Raw genomic sequence first — 27,321 nt, forward strand, 5'->3', positions numbered from 1 at the left:
CAGTGATGTCAGAGTGTGGGTGGAGTTGAGCTCTGGCACTGCTTTTTAGTTTCGCTTTGAGGGAAAGCTTGGAATTGCATGTTTTATTGGTTTTGTTTTAGTGTTGGAGCTGAAGCCAACCAAAGAAGGTGTAATTTTGATCTCTCTGCCATCTAAAGACTATCTCTAGATCATTTGGTGAATTCAGAGTGATAGCTGCTCTCAGTAGAGAATTTAAACTTGATGTGCTTCTGTAAAACATATTTTTGTCTTATGGCTGTTAAAAGGAAAGTTTAAGGATTACTTAGAATGTTGTATTCTTTGGGGGGTATATTTGAATATATGGTTGCTAAGATGTTCACTATGTTTTAAAAAGGTTAACTGAGTTCATGGAATAAACATTGTTTTGCTTTAAAAATTACTCTTATTCTGCTGCACCACACCTGTAGAGTGGGCCGTGTGCTCCCCATATCACAATCTATAAAAAGTTGTGGGTCAGGTGAACTCCATGATACACTCTGGGGATCTCCAAACCCTGGCCTATACATACTGAAATGCTCTCGCTATGAAGGCCAACATACCATTTGCCTTCTTTACTGCCTGCTGTACCTGCGCGCTTACTTTCAGCGGCTGATGCACGAGGACACCAAGATTTTGCTGAATATTCACCTCTCTCAATTTACTCCAATTCAAATTATAATCTGCCTTCCTATTTTTCTTTCCAAAGCAGATAACCTCATATTTATCCACAATATACTGCAGCTGTCATGCATATGCCCACTCATTCAGCCTGTCCAAATCCTGCTGAAGCATCTCTGCATCCTCACAGCTCACCCTCCTACTAACTTTGTACCATCTGCAAATTATGAGCTAATACATTTAGTTCCCTCGTCCAAATCATTAATATATAATGTGAACAGTTGGAGTTCTAGCACAGTTCCCCACTAGTCATTGCCTGTTAATTGGAAAAAGACCCATGCATTTCAATGTTTTGCTTCCTGTCTTTTAACCAGCTTTCTCTCCATCTCAAGACACTACCCGCAATCCCATTTGCTTTAACTTTACATAGTAATTTGCTGTGTGATACCTTGTTGAAAGCCTTCTAAAAGTCTAAATACACCAGACCCACTGGTTCTCCCTGTCAACTCAACTAGTTACATCATCAAACACTTCTAGTAAATTTGTCAAGCATGATTTCCCTTTCGGAAATCTATGCTGATTTGTCTGATTGTACCTGCTTCACTGTCTTGTGCGGAGACTGCACTTTATCCCAGTGTCTGCGTGGGTTTCCTCTGGGTGCCCCGGTTTCCTCCTACAAATCCCATAAGACATGCTGTTAGGTGAATAGGACATTGTGAATTCTCCCTCAGTGTACCCAACAGGTGCCAGAGTGTGGTGACTAGGGGATTTTCACAGTAACTTCTTAGCAGTGTTAATGTAAGCCTACTTGTGACAATAATAAAGATTATTATTATTCCAAATGCTGTGCTATGAAATCCTGGATAATGGACCTTTGCAACTTCCTTGCTATCGATGTTAGGCTCACTGGTCTATTTCATAGAATTTTCATAGAGTTTACAGTGCAGGAGGCCATTCGGTCCATCGAGTCTGCACCGGCTGTTGGAAAGAGCACCCTACCCAAGCCCACACCACCACCCTATCCCCATAACCCCACCCCACCTAATCTTTTTGGACACTTCAGGGCAATTTAGCATGGTCAATCCACCTAACCTGCACATCTTTGGACTGTGGGAGGAAACCGGAGCACCCGGAGGAAACCCACGCAGACACGGGAAGAATGTGCAGACTCCGTATAGACAGTGACCCAAGCTGGGAATCGAACCTGGGACCCTGGAGTTCTGAAGCAACTGTGCTAACCACTATGCTACCGCACTGTCCACAGTTCCCTATAGTTCCCTGTTTTCGCTCAACCTACTTTTTTTGAATAGTGGGGTTACATTAGCTACCCTCCAACTGTAGGAATGATTCCAGAGTCGAACAGCCTCCCCGGACAGGTGCCGGAATGTGGCGACTAGGGGATTTTCATTTCATTTCTTTTTTCAAATTTTAGAAAATGAATCTATTGTTTCTAGGGCCAAATCTTTAACTACTCTGGGATGAAGATTTTCAGGTCCTGCAGATTTATCCACCCTCAATCCCATTAATCTCCCTAAAACCATTTATTTACTACAGGTTGATCATCTCTTTTCCGAAATGTTTGGGGCCGAGTGTGTATCGGATTTTGGAATATAATGTTTCGGGGCCTGCGCATGTGCAGTACGCCAGGGCCTGTGCACGTGCACCATGCACATTGTCTGGGAACCTATCCAGAGCCTTGTGGGATTTCCCACTTGTGACATCACATTAGCACTCAGAAAATAGCGGGATTTTGGAATTTTTTGATATTTCAGATAAAGGATGCTCTACCTGTAATACTAATTTCCTTCAGTTCCCTACTGAAACTGGTGTTTCTCAGAACTTCCGGCACATTATTCATGTCTTCCTTTGTGAACAGGGCTAGTACAGGGGCTAGTTTAGCACACTGGGCTAAATCGCTAGCTTTTAAAGCAGACCCAGGCAGGCCAGCAGCGTGGGTTCAATTCCCATACTAGCCTCCCCGAATAGGCGGCGGAATGTGACGATTAGGGCTTATCACAGTAACTTCACTGAAGCCTACTGGTGACAATAAGCGATTTTCATTTTTTTCATTTCATGAAGGCTGAAGAAAAGTACAAATTTAGTTCCTCAGCCATTTCTTTGTTCCCCGTTATGAATTCCCCCCTTTTCTGTCTGTAAGGGCTATATTAGTGTTTAATCAATCTTTTTCTGTTTCCTGTTTTACTTTTTTCTGGCCCCCACAGGGCTCCGACCCTGACGCAACATGGCGCGTGGGTTCTGGGGCCGGAAGCGGAAGAAAGTAGGCCCGCCGATCGGTGAGCTCCCATCTCAGGCCCCCCTCGGTGGAGGAACGCTTTTCCCCGCCCCACACCCCTTCACACAGAGTTCCTGCCAGCAACGACCACGGGTAAACGGCGCCGGCGGGACTCTGCCGTTTCCACGCGGCCACTCAGCCCATCCAGGCTGGAGAATCGGCGGCCCCAAACGCGAATGCGCAAATGGCGCCGATTCTCCGCACCTCGGAGAATCGGGCGCCGGCCTCAGGGTGGCGTGGCGTGGTCACGGCGATCCTCCGGCCCGGCGTGGGGCTCGGAGAATCGCGCCTGTATTTTCCCCTTCTTAATCAATCTCTTGGTCCACCTTTGCTGAATTTTAAACTGTTCCCAATCCTCAGGTCTATTGCTTTTTCTTGCTAATTTGAATGCCATTGCCAAATCTCTCTCTTATTTTTGTTATGCTCTGTTCCAACTCCCACATCGTCAACCATTCTTTTGTTCTAATGGTATCCTATTGCTCTATTTTTCCCTTGTATGAACAGTTTTCCATTTTTAGCCCAATGACTCTAAATGGACAATGGACTAACAAATAGCAAAATAAATCAACATTAAAGACAGAAACATTTTCTCAGTTCACTACACACGGTACCCTCATGCAATATGCCAGTGGTTTACCCAACCAGTCTGCAAAATAACCTGAACAGATGCATGGGTGCAGTAAGTATTACTGTACCATGCAACCCAGGCATGAGTTTAATATGGAAGTTTGCAAAAGTTAATTGATTAACTGTGAAAGCTACTCAATTGCCTTAAAAACACAATTTGTTCACGAATGTTCTCTTTAAGAAAGAAAATCAACCACCCCTACCTTGTGCAGCCTGTGTGTGACTCTGAGGATTAAACTTAATGACTTTAAGAAGCTTCGCAATTTTGGCAGAACTAGGGATGAGAAATAGTCACAGATTTGCAAGAGCCAATAAAAAGCGTGGAGCCGTCTCTCAACAAAACAGCTGCACATAACATGGGTATGCTGCAATATAAGCTTTTGATGCATGTACAATTAAATATATCCCACACATCTCTTAACATTTAACTGGAGCAACAGCATAACAGAGTGGGTTCAATAAGCCGATGCAACTGCAAGGTCAGTTCGTGCACTGCCTACAAATATGCCCTGGAAAATTTTGAACTGAAACTCAAAAAGGCGGCTCTATTTTATACCAAAAGCAATTTAGATTTGTGTCAGCTAACAAGTCTACAGTTGAGGTTAGGTTTATGCAGACTTCAATCTTAGGGATCACTGAAGTGAAAAAGAGAACCAGTCTGGAGACAAAAAAGCTCCAACGTTTAACTGCCCTTTTTTAAAACTAGAATCAATTGTCACTCTGGAGCAGTGTTCTTCAAACTTTTCTTTCCGGGGACCCATTTTTACCAACCGGCCAACCTTCGGGACCCACGCCGGCCGACCTTCGTGACCCACGCTGGCTGATCTGCGCGACCCACCATTTTCTTTTACTTTGCTGCTGACAAAAATGGAGGAAACGGTTTTGGGCCCCTTTGGCCCTCGTACACGCTCCTCCAATGGAACCTGTTAGATGAAGATGAAGCATTCCGGTGTCGGAAAGCCTGTCCAAAGTTCTGCATTTTTTTCCTATAAAATGTTGTCAAATAAATGCCCCCCTGAACTAGTTAAAACAAAATTTTAAAAAATGAATAAAATGAATAAAACCGCCCCGAACTTGTAAAACAGAAAGCTGCAGCCGTTTAAAAAATAAAGCGGCCGCTTGCGCGCCTGATCATTGGTGCACATGCACGTAGTTTTGTGCATATGTGCTGATGATCTGGCACGCATGCGCAGTGCGGCCACATTTTTTTTTACATGTTCGCGGCCATTTTGAAGGCCGCTTTATTAACAGCCAGCTGCTACGCGCAGATTTGCGTGATTGGGAGCGCTGCAACGGACAGCTCAGCAACACTCCCAACACACGCCCACGAGTTTGACAATGCCTGCTCTGGAGGAAGGAGGATTTTGGTTCCTCACTAAATTAAGTTACTTAGCAATACTGCTTTATGACAGAAAATGGATCAGTGAAATATGCTTCAAGACTGAGCAGCTTGAAGATATATATTTCTGATAATACCACACTTCATTAACTAAGCGCTCCTTATGTCAGTTTTAGGTCTATGGCAACAGTCTACCCTAGGTCATGAGTTTGATTCTCAATTCAATCGCTATAGAAACTCGCATGACCTTGGTACAGGTTTGACATGATACTGCACTGTCAGAGATACTTTCAGATGAGGTACTAAACCAAAACCTCATCTATCGACTCCGATGGATATGAAAGTCTCATGGCTTTTATTTATTTTTCTATGTCTATCTTGGATTGGCGTATCGCCGGCATGGCCACCATTTGTTACCCTTGAACACCCAAATTACCCTTGAACTGCGTGGCTTGCTAGGCAACTTCAGAGGACAGTTAAGAGTCAACTATATTGCTGTGCATCAGGAGTCAACTGTAGGTCAGACTAGGTAAGGATTGCAGATTTTCTTTCCCAATGGACAGAAGTGAACCAGATGGATTTTTTTACAACAATCGATGATGGTTCTATAAGAATAGCTTTCAATTTTATTCAATTTTTTATTAATTCAATTTAAATTCCACCAGGTGTCATGCTGGGATTTGAATCCATATTCCTAGAGCATTAGGCTGGGTTTCTGGATTACTACTCTAGTGACATTAGCACCATGCTACCCGAGGGCTATTCTTCCAGTCACCAGGTTATCCCCCAACCAACACCAGCAAAATAGGTTATTTGCTCACATTTTATTTCTGTCTGCAGGACTTTGATTCTAAGTAAAGGAATTTATAGGGTGCGATTTAACAGCTGTGTTGCGCCCGGCGGAGATCTGGGGCCTGCCGGTTAAATTAAATCAGGATCCGCACCAGACGCGAATCGGTTTGCTATATAACCGGTCTGCACCCGGTGGCGGCTTCCGGATCCTGCCCAAACGTGGCATTGACACCATTTAAGACCAACCTCATTGTCATTAGCAAGATGCAAATCCAATCTAATGGCCTCTCCCATATTAACTGGTTCCCTAGCGAGAGATCACGTGGGCACCTTCCAGCACTCCCTTTTAAAAATGGGAAGCTGACGCAATTGCTGCCGAGCGGGACCGAGGTGGTGAGTAACCATTTCCAATCTCTGGCATGCAGCCAAGGTGCAGTGGTGCTGCTGCCTAGTGCTCCAGGTGGAATGGGCCTGGTCGGGGGGGGGCTGGGTGTCATAGGTTGGGGGTCACCACTGGACTGATGGGCTTAGCGTCTTCGGGACATACAAGCCATCCTTCAGTATTGTGTATATCCCTAACAGTGGCAATTACAGCTGCTGCCTGTCTTACCAATCACGTCCAGGACAAAGCCCTGGTCTTGGGCATATGCTGAAGGTCACTTGAACTTGACTGTGTGCAGCCCCTAGATGCAGTTTTTTTTTTAAATTTTGAGTACCCAATTCATTTTTTCCAATTAAGGGGCAATTTAGCGTCACCAATCCACCTAGCCTGCACATCTTTGGGTTGTGGGGGCGAAACCCACGCAAACACGGGGAGAATGTGCAAACTCCACATGGACAGTGACCCAGAGCTGGGATCAAACCTGGCCCTAGATGCACAGTTGATGGCTATTGCTGATAAGGAATTGGCGCTGTTAGCAGTGAGAGCAGTTCACAGCTGCAGGTTATACTTACTGCTAGTGGCTGTAAATGACTGGAGACTGCTGTTGTTCTTTCCTTCCTTTTCTGTAGCGGGAAAGAAGGACAATTATTTTTATGCAGAGCGGGACCTAGGTGGTGAGTAGCCATTTACAATCTCTGGCATGCAGCCAAGGGGCAGTAGTGCTGCTGCCCTAGTGCTCGCTGAAGGGGGGTTGGGTGGAGAAATGGGCCTGGTCGGGGTGCTGGGTGTCATCGGTTGGGCTTTAGCGTCTTCGGGGCATGTAAGCCATCCTACAATACTGTGTATATTCCTCACAGTGCCATTACAGCTGCTGTCTGTCTGTCCTGTCAATCACTTCCAGGGCAAAGTCCTGGTCTTGGGCATAAGCTGTGAGCAGCCCTAAGGTGCACAGTTGATGGCTATTGCTAATGAGGAATTGGTGTTGTTAATATGAGAAGACTTCACAGCTGCAGGTTGTACTTGCTGCTGGTGGTGGCTGTAAATGCCTGGAGGCTGCTGTTGCTGTTTCCTTCCTTTTCTATAGCGGGAAAGGACAATTTTGATTTCTAAGATACCTGGTTCCTGGAATCTCGGGCTCAGGGAGACGTAGGAGTTCAGAAGGTAATCCACTTTGAAGCAAGACACTGCAAAGCCTGGTGTGCGACATTGATCCAAATGGGCCACCTGATGACGCCATTGAAGAAATGCTTTTGCAGATCGCTGATGCTTTTGTATGTAACTAGCACATCATCACAGGTTAAACACACTGGAAGTCAAGGATGTTCAACTGTACCTTGAGCACCAGTGGAATATGTAGTTGCCAGGATTTGGTTCCGGTGAGATTGAGCTGTGTGGAAGGGACTGCAAAGCTGTGGCTCCTCGACAGAGAATGGTACTGATACCTGGAATAAGTAACACGTTGATGGACAGATAATTTCTATGACAAATGTTTGGACATGATAAAACATTCTTAGGCTTATCCTCAATTTCTTTTGAGGGACCTGCGAGGGATGGTACTGTGTGTTTGAGTTTTTTTTGTGTAAATGAGCTGATATTGCTTTGTATTGATACCAATAGGGAATGTTGACATTTCCTTGTTGTTTAATGGTTCGTGTACTATGCGGAATGTTATGTCGCTGATTTTCAAATCTTTGTTACTGTTGACTGTTTAATAAATAAACAAAATATTCTCAAGTCCACCTGCATCTGGGACATTTCCCTCAACGGGTGAGGTCCTCAACCATGGCCAACACTGACTGAGCCATGGCTTGTACTCCTCCATTCAAGGTGCTGATGTCGTGCTCCAGGCTTTCCACTGCAATTGCCATCCCAGCAGTGTTGGCCTCTGTGCCGAGCATTACCAGCGCCATCTGCGCCCATCTGTGTTTGCATCAGCTCCGGAATAACCTTGCCCAGAGGTTCAGCATCTGACTGGGACCCAGTTGAGTCCAGTAGAACACCGGCTGCTGACTCCCTCAGATGTTCCTGCCTCCACCTGAGGTGTATCAGCATCTGTGTGGCGCTCAACAGATGGTGCCCCAGAAGCCTATCCACTGATATCAACCACCGAGGTGTGTGTCACTGCATTGGTGGGAGGTGGGGATGATAGCTGTGACGCCTGAATGGTGGTCTCCTCAGAGTTCTCTTGGGTGATGGTGAGTGAGTGCAAAACCAGATGGCCCAGTCCCATCAGGTGGAGATCCTGCGAGAGAATGGGCATGTGGTCAGTGAGAGGGAAGGATCATTTTGTCTGACATAAACAACTCACTTGAGACAGGTCATCTGGGTGAAAGGGCAGTGGATCCTCACCTCTACAGTGCAGGCCAACCTCGCTGTCGATGACTGCTCTCTCCGCAGACAATCCCACGAGCGCCAGAGCCCGTTCCTTAAAGGTGGTGACGAGTCTTATATCTGGAACTCAGCTGAACGTCTGGGCCTTTTCATGCGTATTATGGGCTAACCTCTCCTGCGGGAACAGAGAGGGGGCTTTGTGAGTTGCTCGCTTGATGCATCTGGGTGGTCTACAACAGGTGGAATGCTTGGGTACCTCACACAGACATGGAGGGGTTGTGCTGGTGGGTGCCAGTGTGTACTGGGACACAACGCACTGATCAGATGTGAGAAGGGGAGAGGTACCAGCCACCGAATGGTTGGGGGATCAACCTTGAGATCAAGGGGGTGGAAGGCAGAACTGATATCAGGAGACCTGTGCCAACTTATCCTTGCAGCTTGGTGGAGGTTGTTGGTCTTCTTCCTCCACTGCACGGTGGCCCTTGTGGTCACGCTGCCCAAACCGACGGCTGCTGTCACTGCCTCGTCCTCAGGGGAACAGGATGTCCTGTCTTGCCTCCATGGCACCCAGAAGTCTGGCCTATTCGCCATCCCTGAAACTTGGAGCAGGTCTGTGTGGTGCCATGCATGTGTGCTAACTGGGAGAGTTGCATTTAAAAGCAGCTCCCTCTTGTTAGCGGGGAACTACTGAGCACAAGTCTGACGAAGCGGGATAGCCAGTACTGGCATGAAGCTTGTGGGGGTTTATTTTCGGCAATAAGTGTCTTTGGGGCCACAAACTCACCAGCCCAGGAAATCGCGCCTGATATGACACTCTGAACTTTTTTTGTTAAATTGTGTCCATAGTCTCCTAAAATATGAACAAGTCCCATTTTTTTTGTATATTTAACTTGATCCAATAGTTATTTTATTACAGATTAGGGTGGGGGGGGGGGGGCATTGGTGAAAGAGAGAGAGATATCAAAAACATTTAGGACCAATGTGGCTTGTTCAAATAACCTTCTGAATGTGGTCAATGTAAAGTACCAGGATGCCAGATCAGGCCTGTCATGTAAATGTGTTTGACATCCCTACTTGAGGAAAAATGGAGGTAAACATGGCACTGGGTACGATGCAGGATAATGGAATTAGTTTCAGCGTGCAAAGAGTTGACACAGAAACAGTGGAGCAAATGGTGTTCTTCTGTGACGTAAACACGAGAGAATTTGAACCCATTTCATTCAATCTTTTCCAACAGTATAGCCCTCTCTAATCCTAGGAATCAAACTAGTTTATTGTTTCCCTTCCAAGACAAGATAATCCTTCCTTGGATTAGGAAAATAAAACTGTACACAGTGGTCCAGGCGGGTATGTATAATACCACTACCCCCTCTCCCAACAGGGTATTTGAAACATATATTGGAGGAATGTGTGATGTAATCTTCAAATAAACAAACTGTAAAAGGCAAAGAATGTTCAGAGTTCAAAAGTAGATTAAAAGCTATATTAAAATAAAGCTTTCAGCCCATTGTACCATTGACTTGTTTACCTATTCAAAGTGAAATTGCCCCAAAGCTTTATATGAACACTCAAGTTCAATATTCAAGTACCTGAAGTTTGTTTTTTGGCAAATGCCCTGTAATAAAATGGGGTGGTATTGTGAAACCATAAAAAGGTTACATCATCAATCTATAATACCACACAGAATATAAACTTGCTTTTAATACCATAGTTCTACTGTTCAAATTGTTGGACTACACCTATTGTATACATTCTTTTGCCGTGGGAGCATTTCCAAGGAACTTCATAACAGAGCTGGTTTTAAGATGGATGTAAGCTGCATGGAGACAGCCGTAAAAATATGAATATCACCATTATCATCTTAAAATATTATTTTTCAAATGTTGAGGTGTTGGGGAAATCAAAATTACTTCCACCACAGTAATAGTTAATTATTTCTAAGTTTAAAAATGTGTGGCATAAGTAGAAAATTGATAAACTATCAGCTGCTAAAAGCAAAGTCTAACACATCTATGCTTGTTTCTTTTACGAATAGCATTTTGGACTAATGTTTTTATTTATAAAGCATCACTTCTTTTTATATAGAATTACACATCCTGGGTTTTGAGGTCAACAGTGAAAAAAAGTGCTTTCTGTTCACCCCGATGAAAGCTGCCCAAAAAGCTTCTGTGGCTAATGAGCAAAGACCACCTCTATCCCAACATCTGATCCAACACTGCAGCCTCTATAGGAGATCTGTGAAGTGTGTGTGCCTGTGAAGGGTAGGGAACAGCAAGGCTCTTCAAGCAGACTGAAGAATGCTAACTGAGATACACAAAATCTAAACCAGGATAGAAAGCAGGAAGTATACTAGATTTAAATAATGTATAGAAAGCAAAATAAAAACCTGCAAAAAACAGTTGGTATTAAGACACAAGGCAGAACTCACGGCACCGTGGACCCAGGTTCGATCCCAGCCCCGGGTCACTGTCCGTGTGGAGTTTACACATTCTCCCCGTGTCTGGTGGGTCTCACATTCACAACCCAAAGATGTGCAGGTAGGTGATTTGGTCACGCTAAATTGCCCCTACATTGGAAAAAAATAATTGGGAATTTAAAATGTATTTTTAAAAAAAGAGACAAGGAGAAAAATATGTTTTTACTCAATCTACACTTAAGTCTAAAGGAACAAGACTTCTGGCGCAGCGACATATTACAGCCAATCGCACTTTAGTTGGCTGCCATGCAGGTCCCAGTTCTATGGGCTTTCCTGCCCTTTTGTGAATTTTCGGGGGAAGTGGCCGCGTCCATCACTCTCAATTTGGTGGCAGGAGTGATGGCAAAAGAACATGAGAATTATGGTGGGTAGATGGACAAGCGATTCCTCAATTATGGCCCGTAGATTAGGGTATAATTTAAAATTATGGTGGAGGAGGCTCTGGGCGCAGTCAAGGAGCAGCTGGGCAAGGTGGCTAAGGCAATAGGCGCGTAGGCTCAAGAGGTTGAAAGATGTGGAGGCCTCATTTCAGCACGAGGACTGATTCATGTCGCTGGAAGCACAAATGGCGATTGTCGGTGACAGAAATAAGGGCCTCAAGGCGAAACTTGATGATATGGAGAACAGATCCAGGCGCATGAACCTGAGGCTGGTGGGTCTGCCGGAGGAAGTCAAGGGCTTAAGTCCGACCAAGTACTTTTCTGTAAAATTCTCTCAGCCGATGAGCAGTGAGGTGGTGTTTGCTGCGCCAGAGCTGGACAAGGTGCGCCGAGCCTTGAGGCAGAAGCCATGACCAAATGAGCCACCACGTGCAGTGATCATTCGGTTCTAGTTTCCAGAGGAAGGAGCGAGCCCTGGATTGGGCCAAGAAATGCCGGAACATTGAGGGATGGTAACATGGTGAGAATTCACCAAGATATCGGTGTGGAACTCGCGAGGTGATGGGCGGCCCTCAATAAGGGGAAGACGGTCTTGGACAATCGGGGAGTGAGATTTGGGGTAGTACACCCTGCAAAGCTGAGAGTCATGTTTCACTGGAAGGACTTTTATTTCGAAACTCCGGAGCAGGCGGAGGACTTGGAGATCATGGACACGGTTTGAGGGATGCAGGTGGGCTGATGACTGGTTGGGCTTTTACTCTTCAGGTTTATGTTGATGAGTTGGGTTGAGGTTATGTTCTGCTCTTTTTTCATGTTTACACTTGCACATGGGTTTAGTAGTTGGTAGGGCATTGGGGAGGGGGGAGCGGTGTTTTTTCCCTGAGTTTAGGGTTAGTTTAAATGTTGGTGGAAATGAGGAGCAGACAGAGGGGCTTGGGGCAGGTGCTAAGGCGGTGTGTGATTAAGGAAGAGGTAGGGCAGCGCGGGGGGGGGGGGGGGGGCATAGTACTACCACTAGGAAATAGGCTAGTGAGCAGAAGTCAAATGGAGGATGGGGCTGAGACTTGATGGGCCAGTCAGGTTAGTCTTGATAGGTCTAGAAGGTGTGGGGGGGGGGGGGGGGGGGGGGGGGGGGGGGGGGTGGGGGGGGGGATTGGGAATCATTGGCGAAGCAATGGGCTTATCATGGTGGTTATGGCTGGCTCAAGGTTGGGGGGAGGGGGAGGTGAGAGACCCCCAACAAGGGTTGTCGCTGGAAAATATGAGGCCTGAGAAGGGGGCAGTCAAAAGAGCACACACGGTGGCTGCGTGATGTTTCTCCAGGAGACTCACATGCACAATCGGGATGGAAAAGGCGTTAATTGCATTTATGGAGGAAATGGGGGAACAGACCCTAGGCGGTCCAAGCATCTGGGGAGAAAGAGTTTTCATTCTTTTCCTCAGTACATAACTGTGTTTTCCAGGATCGATTACTCTTTGTCTTGAACCGGGCGCTGTTGGCAGAGGTGAAGAAGTCTGTGCACTCGGCGATGGTCATTTCTAACTATGCCTCACATTTGGTGGACGGAGGTAGGCCGGGGTGTCACAAATGTGTTGTGGTTAGATGTAGGTCTGTTGGCGCTGACCTGGGGTTCTGCGCAAGGATCTCAGGATGACATTTTGAACAATGTTAATGGGGAGGTCTCACCCTCGATATTATGGGAGGCACTGAAGGTAGTAAATAGGGGATTGCCGACGGTGAAATTGCGTTCGGCGATTGGCCAGAGAATCAATTTTTACACCGAAATGTGGGGCGGCGGCGGCGCTTTTTTAGATGCTCCTCCCCCTCAAAAACAACATACTCAAGAGGTACGGGGGGGGGGGGGGCAAGAGAGGGAGATTGTCAAGATTAGGACTCGGGATGGGGGACTGGTCTCAGTTTAGGAGAGGGTGCATGAGGTATTTAAGGCCTTCAGTTCTGAATCGCCTGGGCTGGGAGGGATATGGTGGAGTTCCTGGGATAGTTGGAGTTTCCCCAAGGTGGGGGAGGAGTTACGAGAAGTAGAAGCGCCGTTGGAGTTGGAAGAGATCAAGAAGGCGCTGAAATTGATTCAAACAGGTCGACACCAGGGCCTGATGGATTTCCTGTGGAATCCTATTAAGAGTTTTAGACCAACTAGCCCCTTTGTTGTTGAGATGTTCAGGAACTCCTTGGAGAGAGGTGCTCTGCCACAGACGCTGGGGCAGGTGTTGATTTCCCTGCTTCTGAAAAAGGACAAACAAAGCCGCAGACTGTGGGTCATGCTGTCTGCTTTCCCTGTTAAATGTGGATGCGAAGGGGCAGCACAGTCCTTCTTGTTATTTGCATTGGCATAGAGCCATTAGCTATGGGGCCGAAGGCTTTGAAAGCTTGGGAAGGAATAGTTAGAGGTGGGGTGGAGCATTGGGTCTCGCTATACGCTGACAATTTGCTATTCCACGTTAAGGATCCGGAGGAGTCAATGGGAAACATTATGAGGATCCTGTAGCACTTTGTGGTAATTTCTGGCTGAGCTAAGTATAGGAAGGAGCGAATACTTGGTGGTCAGGGCACCAGGGCGGAGAATGGAAGCTTGGTGGATTGCCGTTCCAGCTAACAGGAAGTCATTTTCGGCATTTAGGGGTCCAGATAGCAAGGGACTGGAAAAACTCCGGAGGGGCAGCAGGGTAGCATGGTGGTTAGCATAAATGCTTCACAGCTCCAGGGTCCCAGGTTCGATTCCCGGCTGGGTCACTGTCTGTGTGGAGTCTGCACGTCCTCCCCCTGTGTGCGTGGGTTTCCTCCGGGTACTCCGGTTTCCTCCCACAGTCCAAAGATGTGCGGGATAGGTGGATTGGCTATGCTAAATTGCCTGTAGTGTCCTAATAAAAGTAAGGTTAAGGGGGGGTTGTTGGGTTACGGGTGTGGGGTGGATACGTGGGTTTGAGTAGGGTGATCATGGCTCGGCACAACATTGAGGGCCGAAGGGCCTGTTCTGTGCTGTACTGTTCTATGTTCTATGTTCTATGTTAAGAATAAATAATTTTTATTAGTGTCACAAGTAGGTTTACGTTACACTGCAATGAAGTTACTGTGACAATCCCCTAGTCGTCACACTCTGGCACCTGTTTGGGTACACCAAGGGAGAATTCAAAATGTCCAATTTACCCAACAAGCATGTCTTTCGGGACTTGTGGGAGGAAACCGGAACATCCGGAGGAAACCCACGCAGACAAGGAGAGAACATGCAGACTCCGCACAGACAGTGACTCAAGCCAGGAATCGAACCCGGGTCCCTGGTGCTGTGACGTCACTGTGGTATCGTGCGTCAAACTGCACAAATCTGGTAGGGAAGGTTAAGACAGATCTGCAAAGGTGGGACGGTCACCCACTATCCCTAGCTGGCTGAGTGCAATCGGTTAAGGTGAATATCTTGCTCAGGTTTTTATTTTTCAGTGCCTCCCTGTGTTCCTGCCCAAGGCGTTCTTCAGAGAGATCGACCAGCTTGTGACTGGGTTTATTTTGGCTGGTAAGGGCCCGAGGATGAGGATGGTGCTCCAGAGGGGGATACAAGCAGTGGGCTTGGGTTCGCCAAACCTTCAATATTACTTTTGGGCGGCCAATGCTGAAAAGGTGTTAGAGTGGTGCGGGGCTTCAGACGAGCTGTGGGTCCGGGTGGAAGAAGTGTCTGTGAGTGGGGAAAGCCTGGAAGCATTGCCAATGGAGCTGCTCTAAATGGTGCCGAAGAAACACTCTACTAACCCGGTGGTAGTAGCCACGTTAAAAATTTGGAGGCAATTCTGTCAACATTTCAATTTGAAGGCTGCCTCGAGGCTAGCTACCATCTGTGCAAACTAGTTATTCGAGCCTGCTAGATCGGATGTGAAGTATAGAGAGTGGAAGGAAAAAGAGTTGAAGAAGGTGTGAGATTTATTTTTAGACGGTCGGATCGCTAGCCTGGAGAAACTGAAGAGGAAATAAGGGCTTACAGATACTGATGGATTCAGGAAGCTCCAGGTGCGTAGCCAAGTCAAAACTTACTTTTATTCTTCCCGGTGAAGCAGCCTTCTACCTAGCTCAAGTGGATTTTATCCTGCTCAGCGGATAGTGAGGGAGGAGACATGCTTGGTTGAGAGTGTGAAGGCAAAGTGGGCAGATGAGCTGGGGCCAATCTTAGAAGAGGAGGTTTGGAGCGAGACACTGAGGAAGGTGAACGCGACCTCGTCATGTGCAAGGCTGAGTCTCATTCAGCCAAAGATAGTGTTTCAACCACATCTCACAAACGTTAGAGTCGATTTTTCAAAAGGATGGAGGAGAGATGTGGTCGGTGTTCGAGGGGGCCAGCGCATCACACCCACATGCTCTGGTCATGCTGAAAACTGATGGGTTTCTGGAGGTCCTTTTTTGATACTATGTCGCCAATCCTGGGCATTGGGATGAAGCCTTGCCGCCTGGTGATGATTTTGGGGGCTTCGGATGTGCCAGAGGTCCGGACAGGGGCAGGTGACCTGGTCCTTTGTCTCGCTTGTGACAAGGAGGCGGATCCTCTTGGGCTGGAGGTCGACTACTGCCAAGTGCCTCATGCACTGCTCGGTGACTTGCCGTTTTTGCACCTCGAGAAGGTCATGTTTACCATGAGAGAGTCGGTGGATGGGTTTTACCATAGATGGCAGCATTTATAATGTACTATAAAGAGCTGGTCACTGTTAGCTGTTTGCGGGGGGGGAGAAATAGGGTGGTTGGGTTAGTGGTGAGGTTATAGTGTGGCAAGAGGAAGTGGGTGGTGGATTCTGACTGTTTAGTTATTCTGTGTTTTTATGTGCGTTGAATAAAAATAGTCAAAAGTTATAATAAGAATATTTCCAAAAATGTCTGAAGGAACGAGAATCTTCACTTATAAAAGTAACGCGAATCTTCACTTATAAAAGTAGTTTCAGAGCCAAAGTTTTTTATGCAATTCCAAATTCACTTACTCCTGAACCCATTGAATTCTTGCCGTGCAGAAAGAGGCCTATCAAGTCTGCACCAACCCTCCGGAAGAGCACTCTACCTAGGCCCACTCTTTTGCCCTATCCGCATAAACCTGCACAATGATCATGGCCAATCCACCTAACCTGTACATCTTTGGACTGTGGGAGGAAACCTGAGCACCCGGAGGAAACCCACGCAAGCACGGGGAGTGTGCGCAAAAAAGGCCAAAATCAAACCCAGGTCCCTGGTGCTGAGGCACCTAATTAATCCTAAATTTATCTGCCCTTTTTAGTGAGGAATTAATGAGTAAGTAACCTTATTGGCGTATTTGTGTCCATTGGCAAGGACTGTTATAATGCATCTTGAGGAGGAGCAGAAGAGTATCTTATATGGTTGAATAATGCTGATAATAATCACTGTGCATCTGTAGAATAGCACCTCAACTTCTATCCTTTCAATCTCTTGCATCACTTCCAAATGGACTCCAGAGGTTAGGGACTGGACAATTGAAAGTGGCAGATCAACACTGCTGCCTGATTTACACTATATCAATAATGAGTGCTGTTAGCTCCACAGTTATTACTTACCCAAAATCTAGCCATCGAATAAAAAGGGCAGAAAAGGCCATTCAGACCAACTTGTCTGTGCTGAATATTTATACTCCACACGACTCTTCCTATTCAGTCAAGCTGTTCTCAGCCTTTCAGCAGCTTATTTTGTCCTTTCAGCACATACGTATGTTCCGTTTCCTCTTACAGATTCTGCTCATTTCTTTTCAAAAGCACTTCAACTATTTTCCTCGAGCCACTTCCTGTGGTAGTGGCATCTTCCACAAACTAAATTCACTCTCTCTCGCATTTTGAAATCATTATTTTGCATTTATGGTCTCTGGCTTTAGATTCTACCACAAGTAGAAACATGTTTCTTTCCCACGTGTGCTCAGTCCAATCTATTCAGAATTTCAAAATCTTTATCAGGTGCTCGTCTAAGTATTGTTTTTCTGAAGAAAAATGCCCCAATCTGTTTAATCTTTGGCAATAGTGATCTCTCAGTTCTGATACTATCCTTGTAAGTAATTTTTGCACTTATTTTACATTGTGATAAACATAAAAGAGTATGGTTTGGCCAAGATCCTACTACACAAGTTTTTTTTTTATAAATTTAGAGTACCCAATTATTTTTTCCAATTAAGGGGCAATTTAGCGTAGCCAATCCACCTATCCTGCACATCTTTGGGTTGTGGGGGTGAAACCCATGCAGACACGGGGAGAATGTGCAAACTCCTCACGGACAGTGACCCAGGGCCGGGATTCAAACCCGGGTCCTCAGCGCCGTAGGCAGCAATGCTAACCACTGTGCCACCGTGCCGCCCATACTACACAAGTTTAACATAATTTCACTGGGTTTAAATTCTGCACTCCTAGAAATAAGGCTTAAAGGGAAATCAGTCTACCACTAATCTTATATGGTTGAATAATGCTGATAATAATCACTGTGCATCTGTAGAATAGCACCTCAACTTCTATCCTTTCAATCTCTTGCATCACTTACAAATGGACTCCAGAGGTTAGGGACTGGACAATTGAAAGTGGCAGAGCAAACAAAGGTAATTAGGGGAATGTAGAGTTCTTGCAGGGTTACTGGGCTGGAGATCAGACAGTGAGAGAGAGGAGAGTCACAAGCGGGATTTGAACAGGAGCATACGAATTTGAACTTGAGATTTTGCTGCACTGGAAGGCACTGTAGAGCAGTGGGCAAGCTGAAATAGAAGAATGGGATGTTGGTGTGAAGTGAACATTGGCAGCAGTGTTTTGAATGAACTCAAGTTTACAAAGTATGGAAGAAGAGAGGCCAACATTGAAACAGTTAAATCAGAAGTATAGGGATGGGTGAGGGTTTCATCAGCAGATGGATTAAGGCAGGAGCATTGCAGAGGATATGGCACTAGAAATTCACCTCAGTTAAATTTGCTGCTGTTATGGGCCAGGGTTTAGAAAACTCCAAAGTATATCATGGAGTTGACCTGACCTACAACCGTTTATTGATTTTGGTTATGATGAGCACAAGAGCCTGCCTTTCAGGTGTTATTCAACAGAGATCTTGGGCGCTTTTAGTCAAAAAACAAGCTTGATTCTACGAATTTAGTTAACATTTTTATAAACACGCGCAGTAAGCATTTTATCATCTACAAACATAAATACCCCACATAGCTACAGTAATCTATTGATAACCCTTAATGAATCCCCCGTAATTGTTCCAATTTAATACCAAGATCCAAGTAGAAACACAGTACCCTCTTTTCAAAGTTGTGGCCCAGCACACGGCACTAAAGACTTGGTATTGATACTCTTGTTTCCTTTCCAAAACAGCAGGTTTGAATTCCTTCCAGAAAACAATTATTTATTTTACGTTATCAAGCAGTCTGGTAACAGCTTTTAAAATGGAGAGAGAGAGACAGGCTAAGATACTTCCCTGCTTGAGTACAGCAGCCAAAATGTGAAAACGAAAGCAACAACTTCCAAACCAGCCCTAAACCAAAGCAAACGTAAAACCAACTCCCAGAGCCACAACCCAGCTCCACCTGCACAATGACATCACTGAAGCCATGGGATAAGATAAAAACATTTCTTGAACGGACAGTCCCATGACAGCCGCAGAGGTCGCAAACAGTTGATTCAACCTCAGAAAGTTACCAAGGAGGGAGATAGAATTGGTGACCAGGGAACACAATTTGTGGCTAAAGACAATGTCTTCAGTCTTCATGATAATAATGAGGGCAAATTTCTGCTGCTCCAAGACTGAATATTGGACAACCAGCGCGGCAAATCACAGGCAGTGGAAAGGTTGACAGAGTGGTGTATCATCAGAATGCACGTGGAATCTGCTTTCAGATGATGAGAAATAGGAGGGGCGAAGAATAGATACTTGAAAGATTCCAGAGGTAATGGCGTGGGACAGGAAAGAGATTCTCCAGTTATGTCTTGATGGATAAAAATGGAGCAAGGCGAGGGCAGACTCACTCAGCTGGACAACGTAGGAGAGGCACTGAAGAGTGTAGTCCATCATGTCAAAGATTGGAGACAGGTCAAGAAAGGCGAGAAGGGCTTGTGCAACACGGTAACAAAGAATTGCAGGATATTAATAAAGGCCATTCCTGACTGTGGCAGTTAAGACAACTGTATTGGAGAGGTTCTTGTACTCAAGTGAATAAACAATCTGGAAGCAAATGCAGAGAATAGCAGTGATAGATGATCAGCTGGAAGAATTCACAGGGTCAGCACTGTTCTGAGTCAATGGAAGGGGGAGGAGGCGAGCAAGAGTTGCTTCCAGTGGATACACTCAACAGAAAGGTTGGCAAGGGGATGGGTAAACATTTAGCAGAATCAGTACATAGAAACATAGACAATAGGAGCAGTAGGAGGCCATATGGCCCTTTGAGCCTACTCTGCCATTCATTGTGATCATGGCTGATCATCCAACTCAGTACCCTAATCCCCCCCCCCCCCCCCCTCGCATATTCTTTGATCCCCTTATCCCAAGTGCTACATCTAATTGCTTCTTGGAAACATGCAATGTTTTGGCCTCAACTACTTCATGTCGTAACGAATTCCAAAGGCTCACCACTCTGGAGGAAGAAATTTCTCATCTCTGTCCTAAATGGTCTACTCCTGGTCCATCCTCAGACTGTGACCCCTGGTTCTGGGTACACCCAGCATTGGGAATATCCTTCCTCTATCTACCCTGTCTAGTCCTGTTAGGATTTTGTAGGTTTAATGAGATCCCTCCTGATTCTTCGGAGCTCCGGGGAATACTTATTCAATATCACCTCATACATCAGTCCCGCTATTCCAGGCATCAGTCTGGTAAACCTTTGCTGCACTCCCTCTTGAGCAAGAACAACCTTCTTTAGATAAGGAGACCAAAACTGCATACAATATTCCAGGTGTGGCCTCACCAAGGCCCTGTATAATCACAGCAAGATATCCTTGCTCCTGTACTCGAATTCACTCACTCTGAAGGACAGCATACCATTTGCCTTTGTTACCACCTGCTGTATCGTATGCTTACCTTCAGTGACTGGTGTACAAGGAGCCCCAAGTTTCATGCATATCCCCCTCTCCTAATTTATGGCCATTCAGATAATAGTCTGCCTTCTCAATTTTGCTACCAAAGTGGATAGCCTCGCATTTATCCAAATTATACTGCATCAGCCATTCATTTACCCACTCATTCAATGGTGCCATCTGCAAATTTGGAGATATTACATTTTGTTCCCTCATCTAAATATATGCTGTGAATAGCTGGGGTCCTAGCACCGATCCCTGTGGTACCCCACTAGTCACTGCCTGTCAATCTAAGATCCATTAACATGGGACAATGCAAGGTGGCTAATTTAACTGGAAGAATAGAAAAGCATAACAGTATTTAAATGAAGAGGGACTGCAGATCAGAATGTCCTTGTACATGAATCATAAAAACTTTTCACGCAGATACAGCAAATGGAACGGTGGCCTTTATTACAAGGGGATGGAGTGTAAAAACAGGGAAGTCGAGCTATAACTGTCCAAGGCATTGGTGAGACTGCTCCTGGAGTAATGTGTACAATTCTGGTCTCCTTACTTACATTGGAAGCAGTTCAGAGAAGGTTCGCCTGACTGATTACTGGGATGAATGGGTTGTCTTATTCGAAAAGAATAAGAGATGAAGAGAAACAACTTCTCTCAGGAGGGTCACTTGCCATTGGAGCTTGCTTCCCAAAGAAGCCGAGTTAGACAGAATCATGATCAATAAGATAATCATGGTTATGGGGAGCTGCAGGAAGGTAGAGTTAAGGCCACAAGGAGGTCAAGCACAATCTTATCAGATGACAGAGTGGGCTCAAGACTGGCTGGCCTACTCCTGCTCCTATTTCATATACATTTAGAGCAAGATGAGGCAGCTGGGGCTGTTGCTTGTAAGGAAGCAGCCTAGTGTGACTTGATGGTAACAATGGTGAAGGGTTACAGGAGAATAGGAAGCTGAGGGAACAATGAAGGTTGGTGTCAGGATTTGGGCGTCAGAAGGTGGAGTAATGACGAGTCATTGAGGGCGACAGCACAGAAAAGACCCATCACGTCTGCACCGATCAGGAACATCCCATTTTTCAGCACTTGGTCCATAGCCTTGTACACCTTGGCATCGCAAGTGCACATTTAAATACTTTTTAAATGTTATAATAATCTTTATTATCACAAGTAGGCTAACATTAACACTGCAATTAAGTTACTGTGAAATCCCCTAGTTGCCACATTCCAGCACCTGTTCGGTAACACGAAGGGAGAATTCAGAACGTCCAATTCACCTAACAAGCACATCTTTCGGGATTTGTGGGAGGAAAACCACGCAGACACAGGGAGAACGTGCAGACCCGCAGAGTGACCCAAGTCCGGAATCAAACACAGCGTCCCTGGCGCTATGAAACAGCAGTGCTACGGTGTTAGGAGGGTATCTGCCTCCACCACCCTTTCAAGCAGTGAATTCCAGACTCTCACTAACCCACCCCAGTGAAAAAACGTTTCCTCACATCCCCTCTAGACCTCCTGTCCCTAACCTTAATTCTAAGTCCCCTGTTCATTGATCACGTTCATTGATCCCTGCACCAAGGAGAAAAGTTTGTTCCGTTAGGTTGACAGGAGATAGGAAAGAGGGAGAATAAAGCAAACCTCACCAGATGCTGGAAATTAGAAATAGAAACAAAAGTGCTGGAAAAATGCAATCGATCTGACGGGGTGGGGGGGAGAAGAGTAAAAATTGGGGAATGACTGGTCCGAACAGAAATTCAATTTTAAGGTAAGCCGGGCTTGTATCACTTATTTCCCCGACTTTTACTGTAACCACCACCACCCCCGCCCCTTTCTGGCGAGTTTCTGTGGAGAGTAAACTCAGAGTTAATGTTTCGAGTGGGTGCCACATTGGACAGGAAACATCAATTCATTTTATCTCTGTACAGCGGCTGCCAGCCCGACATAGCATTTCCAACACTTTCCGTGTTTTAATTCAGACAGGATACAGGGGCTGTGGTCTGGAGCAGCAGCAAATGTGTGCCGCGGGACTCTTGGCATGGTATGCAGATCGGGAGTGCCTGCTTGCTTTCCCCTGACACGGAGCTGAGGGGCAACGTGGGTCGCATTCAGCAAATACCATCCCCGAGACGGTCACTCTCACAATGTCCCCTCTGTCCTGGCGGGAATGTCCCCTCTACCTGGATGTCACGGTCCTCCCGCAGTGCTGGAGGAGCGGGAGAGACACTTCACCACACCACTCTGCACTCAGGGGCTCCCCGTCCGGGCTTCACTCTTCGGAAAACCACCCCGGGGAATGGCTCCACCCGGTTCTCCCTCACAGAATCTCTTACCCGCTGCCGCCACTGCTCCCCGGCTCGAGCTGCTGTTACCAGGCAACGCTGCCACATCGCGGACCCTGCCTCTTCTCGCGAGGGCAGACCACCATGTCACGTGGGGTGCCGTCGGGCTCGGAGCCAGCCGCCCGGCGCCTGCGCGGTGCCCTCGGGCTCGGAGCCAGCCGCTCGGCGCCTGCGCAGGACAATGCGGTCTAACCCAATTGCTGTGCTTGCGCGGTGCGGTCGGAGTTGGCGCCGGGCGTGGTGGTAACTGGAAAGTGTGGTCAATTCAGTCTGGTAGGTTGTATCTGTAAAGCAGTAAAAAGGATGACCTTTCGGTGTTTACATTGAGGCGAGCACCTCACCGGTTGGAAAAACTGCCACCTTTGGAACGCCAAACCTGAAATTAGGATCAGGTCAGGGGGAGAAGTTATAAACAAAGAACAAAAGAAAAGTACAGCACAGGAACAGGCCCTTCAGCCCTCCAAGCCTGCGCCGACCATGCTGCCCGTCTAAACTAAAATCTTCTACACTTCCGTGGTCTGTATCCCTCTATTCCCTCCCTCTATTCCCATCCTATTCATGTATTTGTCCTATTCATGTATTTGTCAAGATATCCCTTAAATGTCATTATCGTCCCTGCTGCCACCACCTCCCCCGGCAGCGGGTTCCAGGCACCCACTACCCTCTGTGTAAAAAACGTACCTCGTACATCTCCTCTAAACCTTGCCCCTCGCACCTTAAACCTATGCACCCTAGTAATTGACTCCTCTACCCTGGGATAAAGTCTCTAACTATCCACTCTGTCTATGCCCCTCATAATTTTGTAGACGTCTTATCAGGTCGCACCTCAACCTCCTTCGTTCCAGTGAGAACAAACCAAGTTTATTCAACCTCTCCTCATAGCTAATGCCCTCCATACCAGGCAACCATAGTGGCTCTCCTGTTTCCTGGCATCAAATTCACCCGCCCACCTTTAATTTGCCTCCTCACGTCTTTAGATGCCCCGAGGCACAGTGAGGTCAAACTGTTTTATATAGCCATGGTGTGGAGATGCCGGCGTTGGACTGGGGTGAGCACAGTAAGAAGTGTTACAGCACCAGGTTAGAGTCCTACTTTAAACTGGTGTTGTGAGACTGCTTACTGTTCTATATAGGTCTAGCAAAACCTCTTGGCTTTTGTACTGTAGGCCCCCGTTTACACAGACCATCGAAAGCTCAAATTTCAGTTCCACTTCACAACCAAGGCTTTATCTGCAGAACTCGATCATTCATATTGTGATTCTTTGAACCTGGCTCGCTTTAATATGCATTGTTGTCTGTTTCGAGTCACAACAACTTTGAGAGTCCAATCATGTGATGTATTGATGATGTAATCATCCGTTTACACAGACAAACTGTCCTAGTAAACGGCACGGTGGCAAAGTGGTTAGCCCTGTTGCTTCACAGCTTCAAGGTTCCAGCTTAGGTCACTGTCTGAGTCACCTGATGAAGGAGCTGCGCTCCGAAAGCTAGTGATTCGAAACAAACCTGTTGGACATTAATCTGGTTGTAAGACTTCTTGCTGTGCTCACCCCAGTCCAACGCCAGCATCTCCACCTCATAGTAGACTATGGACTAAGAGTACAGCAGGATAAATGTGAATTCTTTAAATCTCCTATGGGGCATGTCATAGATGCAAAGGCACTGCACAAAGCGCCTTCAAAATTAAAAACCATAACTGAGGCATCAGCACCTCGAAATATAAATCAACTTTGATTGTTTTGGTGTTTATTAAACTATTATGAAAGGTTTCTCCCTAATCTAGCAATTTTTCTTACCATTTCCTGTTTTTGACACTTATTGTGTCAAAACAGGAAATGGAAATGGGCGGATCAATGTGAAAAGACCTTTGTACAAGCTGAAGAGGCATTACTAAACTCGGAAGTCCTGACACACTTTGATCTGAAGTTACCATTGCAGCTGTCATGCGATGCATCACCTTATCGGTTCGGAATAGTGGTTTCTCACATAATGCCCGTTGATGAAGAGAAGCCAATAGCATTTGCATCAAGATGCTTGAACAAAGCAGAAATGAACTATGCACAAATAGAGAAGGAAGCTCTAATCATCGTTTTCATACATAACGTTTTTACCAATACCTATATGGAAGGAAACTTAATTTGCTAACGGAGCATCGATCACTGACAGTGATACGTGGACCACACACCGGTATTCCATCTCCAGCAGTGAGACGGGTACAGAGATGGGCATTGCAGTTGTCAGCACGTACATATAAAATAAAATATCAATCAAATCTCAATGGGTATGCTAATGGACTGTCTAGATTACTTTTACCTAACGAGTTCTCAACAAATAGTTTGAGTAGTAATATTTTCTATTTGATAACACTCCTGTAATCGCAGGACAAGTTGAAAATACCAGAAATAATCCACTGCTGTCAGAGGTTATGGACGTGGTACTGTGTGGCAAGACTGAGGGAGCAAACTCGGAGTTGAGGCATATGTTACCTGAAAACTCAAACTATCCGTACAGGCTAGTTGTCTCCTCTGGGGAATGAGGGCCATCATTTTGCCATTGTTAAGGAAATGTGTCCTAAACCAACTTCATGAAGATCATTGTGGGATAGTAAGGATGAGGGGGATAGGCTGAAACTATTTTTGGTGGCCAGGGCTTGATAGCGAAATCGAGGAGAAGGTGGGCATGTGTTAGTTTGTGCAAAGGTTCAACCTGGTAGACGCGCACTTGAAATAGCCTGAAGTCGCTATCGTGAAAGAACAATGGAAAGACTGGGTGAGTTTTTTTTGCAAAATTAGGTTACCTGAACAGCTTGTTAACGACAACAGGCCATAATTCATTTTGCAAGAATTCACAAATTGTCTAAAGGAGAATGGAATCAAACATTTAGATTCCGATTTGGATTGAATCAGATTCCCAATCAGATTGATTTAGATATTTGTTCGGCTCCTTATTTTCCTGTCACAAATGGGCTGGCTTGAAAGGTTTATTCAGACATGAAGCATTCATTGAAGGTAACTCGTGAGGAAGGGTTATTGTGTAAATGATTAAGCCAATTCTTTATGACCTTCAGGAATACAGCACATTCAACAACCCAAAGTTCTCCGGCATTATTCATGGTATAATGCCTGTGACACACAGCGTTTGATTTGCTGAAGCCGGCTAAGACAAATAAATTGTTGAGAGTAGATAGCAAAGTCAGGTTTTGCGACATGAGAACAGGGTTAAACGCTGTGTTTTTCAGAAAGGTAAGGAAGTATTTGCAAGGGAATATACCACCGTTGAGACGTGGATGCCTGCCATTGTCTGAGCATAGAGAGGACCGATTTCCTACACTGTTCAAACTCGGGACAATGCAGCATGGCGAAGACACACTGATCAACGTTTAGCAACTAGAGCTAGTTTTTCAGAGACAAAATCAACTGAGAGTCCACAACAAACTGTGCCAAGTGAAGACCGAAACATTCCTGAGAACCTGACAATATCAGAAAGAATTGTGGAAGACAGTTTGAGGACACTTCCAGACCAAATCAACATTCAAACACTATGGACAATGTCCAATATACACCAAAAACACAAGAGGTGAGAGTCAACGCGAGAAAGAAGACACCTGAGAATCGTCAACAACCACACAGAAATTGATGTCCTCCAAAATGTCTAACTTATTGACTTGTGTCTATTAATTGTTCATATTGTAAATTTTGATTGTTTTTTTAAAATGTATTTCATTACAGACATGAATCAAAACAGGTTACAGCAAATAAACACCTCGGGAAACATACTTCCCAACAATCAACTCGGGAAACATACTTCCCAATAATCAACTACACAGTCTCGACAGATTTTTCCCCTTTTTAGCTCCTCCCCTCCACCACGATGAACAGCCTCTCAAACACGGTCACAAACATTCCCCACCTTTTCTCAAACCCCCTTAGAGAGCCCCTAAACTCATACTTTATCTTCTCTAACCACAGGAAGTCGTTCAGATCACCCAACTAAGCCGCTACCCCGGTGGCAATGCCGACCGCCACTCCAGCAAAATTTGGCGCCGTGCAATCAGAGGCGAAGGCCACAAAATCGGCCATCCGCCCCCATGAGCTCCGGCTTCTCTGAAACCCCAAATATTGCCACATAAGGGTCCGGATACGCCTTCTTCGCCACTATCCTGGCTAAGATCACGAACACTCCCGCCCAGAATCGGCAACCCCAAAACATGTGCGCATGATTCGCTGGCCACGGCCAAACCTCACACTCATCTGCTACCCCCTGAAAGAACCCACTCATTCTCGCCCGAGTCATATGCACCCTGTGCACCACCTTAAGCTGTATCAGGCTAATCTTTGCACAAGAGGAGGCCCAGTTTGTCCTCCGCAGTGCCTTACTCCATACTGCCCAATTGATCTCTGCTCCCAACTCCGCTTCCCATTTCTCCTTGATCTTCACCACCTCCTTGCCTCCCTGCTCCCCCAGCCACTTATATATATCCCCAATTCTTCCCTCCCCTTCCACATCCGGAAACAGCAGTCGCTCCAGCAGGGGGCATCCCGGCAACCTAGGGGACCCCCTCCAGACCATTCGCGCAAAGTCCCTAACCTGCAGATAACAGTGGCATCATCTATTAGCGCATAACTCCCGGTTTTGCTTCTAAGTTTAAAAATGGCAAAACCCTCCAGTAATTTCGCATCAACCAATATTAATGGAGAAACTTTTGTATTGCC

The 27,321-nt window shown here is 46.0% G+C and overlaps 1 protein-coding gene across 17 annotated transcripts in view; it reads right to left on the reverse strand.

The window, feature by feature from the left end:
- chst12a (carbohydrate (chondroitin 4) sulfotransferase 12a) overlaps positions 1–22,654 on the reverse strand; it is a 39,173-nt gene extending 16,519 nt beyond the window's left edge. The window contains exons 1-6 of one of the 17 annotated variants that reach the window (XM_038819312.1): positions 22,602–22,649; positions 10,769–10,948; positions 8,401–8,557; positions 7,385–7,493; positions 6,624–6,674; positions 3,742–3,812 (exon numbers count right to left, since the gene is read on the reverse strand). The gene's annotated coding sequence lies outside the window, so the exon portion shown is untranslated. The other 16 variants (XM_038819305.1, XM_038819313.1, XM_038819314.1 and 13 more) reach the window with 16 other exon arrangements.
- Between the last annotated feature and the right edge of the window lie 4,667 nt (positions 22,655–27,321).

Source organism: Scyliorhinus canicula, chromosome 15 (genome assembly GCF_902713615.1).
Source record: "Scyliorhinus canicula chromosome 15, sScyCan1.1, whole genome shotgun sequence".
Lineage (NCBI taxonomy): Eukaryota > Metazoa > Chordata > Chondrichthyes > Carcharhiniformes > Scyliorhinidae > Scyliorhinus > Scyliorhinus canicula.